Raw genomic sequence first — 2696 nt, 5'->3', positions numbered from 1 at the left:
GTTTACAATTAGCACATACTTAACCCCAATTAAAGGTCGGGGTATTACTTTATTCCCTTGTTCTGAAATCTCTTTCTTGAAATTTTCGAATCCCAAAACAAAACATAAGGACAAAGAGTAACATTACCTCAACATCAAAAGTCTGATAAGATCTGTATTCGAAGGGTTTGGATGCCTTATAGTGGTTTTTCCCCTTTGATGTGTTCAATGAGTTTCCACTTCGCCAACAAAGTCTTGTGTTATGAATGTGTTCTTCATGTTATCCTAGTCCAATATTTTTAATTTGTGACAATTATTACTCGTAAAATGTATTTTTCTCTTATTTATTCATATTGGGGACACATTTTTGCCAAAGTTAGAGAGATGCATGTGATAAGCGAAAGCGATGGAGCTATAGCTGAGAAAATACTAGATTAAACATAAATTTTATTCTGCATTTAGGCAATTCAAAGTCAACTTAATTAGATATTAGCTCTACCAAACTATTGAACTCTTGTGTGGCACGGCCAGCAGCTTCTAACACAACCTTTTTGAGGGCTTGGGCCTTCTCCCTCATCACCTTCCCTTGTTCATCTCTCAAAACCAGTTCCAAGCTCTTGAGCAACCAACTCTTGGTGATTTCACCACCCTCAACCTTCACACCAATCCCCCAAACATCCTCTATCATCCGTCCGGTCATGAAGTTATCACCCAAGAAGGGCCGGCAGATCAATGGCACCGCATTTACAATACTCTCGTAAACAGAGTTTGCTCCGCAATGCGTCACAAACACACCTATAGAAGCATGCGCCAGCACTTGGCTCTGCGGCGTCCATGGCACCACTTTTCCATGCGTTCTTGTCTTCTCAACAAACCCTTTCGGCAATAAATCCTTTGAGTTATCACTGAGGGACCAAAGAAACGGAATTCCACTCGTCTGGAGTGCCTCAGCTATTGCTGTTAGCTCATACTGCGGCAGCGCAGCCACGGTTCCAAATCCAACGTACGCCACTGACCTCCATTTTTGTCGGTCCAACCACGATTGGCAGCCCGTCGGATCTGAAGTGGAAGGTGGTAAAGACGGCGCCGGCACTGATATGGAGAGAAAGCCAACGTAAAGAACATTCTTAAACTTCGATTTGAGATCATGATTGAGAGGAGGAGGGTTTAGTTCTTCAAAAGAACCCATAATTATAGCACTAGCTCGTGGCAGAACCGACCCCATTTGACTTAGCGTGCGTGAGAGAAGTGACTCTTCTCCGTCGCCGGCCTCCGGGATCAACACCTCCTTCGGTAAGTCAGCAACATGCATGGCCGACAACCCCGGAATAAAATCCAGTTTTCCACTACTACCATTGCCACAACGCTGGCGAATGAGGTTAGTATAAAGGTGAGCGGAGAGAGAGCAGGGCAAAGGTGCCCAAATAGGGATCCATGGAACATTCATTTCCTGGGCAATCCCTGCAGCACAAGTGAAGAATCCATCGGCGAGCAAGCAAGTGATTCTCTTACCAGTCTTAGCCGCTGCCATTTCTATTCCCTTTTTGAGGCTCTCGGGCATGGCCTTGAGGAAAAGGTTTACAGCCTCAGGAACGCTAGGCACATGACCCTCCGGCACTCCATCTGTCACATCGTGGAAATTTAGGTTGTGTGGAAAGACTTCATCGGATTTTGTTTTTGAGAGGATTGAGTGGTTGGAGTTCGGTGTGTTTAAGAATGAAAAGAGGATGTTTGGGGTAGCGGTTGCTAGCTTACGCAGCAGACTTAGGCTGCTGATTGGGTGGCTACCGAATGGGAATGCCAAGAGGGCAACATGCTTCTCCTGATCAGAGCTTTTGGTGATCACTTGCATGGTGAGAGAGAGAGATGCAAGACAATAATTCTTGGTGATCACAGTTCAAGTTATCCTAGAAGTACTTATAGGCATTAAAATAGGAGATAATTTACTCTTAAGTAATTATTAAAAGAGATATATATGAGATATCAAACGACAAAAATATTTGGGTCCATTTGGCAGACTCTTTTGCCTTAGTAAAGTGGATTGATGTCCTATAAAGTTATAATTTTTTTTATTAGAAAATAAAAAAATTATGTTTTTTGGTTTTTTTTTTAAAAAATTTAAATAATAATAAAAATAAATTATATAATATAAAAAGTGAAAAAAATGTATTAATGATAATTTTTTGGGTTAAACACTCAATTAGTCTATGAGGTTTCACAACTTTACTTTTTTTTTCATAGGTTTTATTTTTATCACAAGAGGTCCCTGTGGTTTTAATAATAGATCAAGTTAGTCCTCCGTTAATTGACCGTTAGTTAACTTAACGGAATTCCACGTGGACCAATCACATATTGACACGTGACACTTAAATTTTTTTTTTCTAATTAAAAAAATGTGTTTTCTAAAAAAAAAAGAAAAAAAAAAGAAAAAAGAAAAAAGAGCCACCCCCAACCACCATTGGGGGTGGTTTCGGCCACCCCCAAGGCTCCATGGGGGTGGCCGAGCTACCCCCAGTGGATACTGGGAGTGGTTTCGGTCACCCTTTTGAGCTCCAAGAGCCACCCCCTTGGAGCCTACGGGTGGCTCTGCTACCCCCAATCTTTTTTTTTTTTTTTTTTTTTTTTTTAATTTTTTTTATAGAAAATACTTTTTTATTTTTTTTAATTTTTTTTTTTTAAAAAGTAAGTAAGTGCTACGTATCAACATGTGATTGATC

General features: G+C 40.5%; 1 pseudogene; it reads right to left on the bottom strand.

Annotated features, from left to right (window-relative positions):
* Positions 1-409: 409 nt before the first annotated feature.
* Positions 410-1862, bottom strand: LOC148586352 (anthocyanidin 3-O-glucosyltransferase 7 pseudogene; annotated as a pseudogene).
* Between the last annotated feature and the right edge of the window lie 834 nt (positions 1863-2696).

Source organism: Corylus avellana, chromosome 4 (assembly GCF_965113065.1).
Source record: "Corylus avellana chromosome 4, dhCorAvel1.hap1.2, whole genome shotgun sequence".
NCBI lineage: Eukaryota > Viridiplantae > Streptophyta > Magnoliopsida > Fagales > Betulaceae > Corylus > Corylus avellana.
Note: the sequence above shows the minus strand (reverse complement) of the source record. Positions and strands in the feature narration are given on the sequence as shown.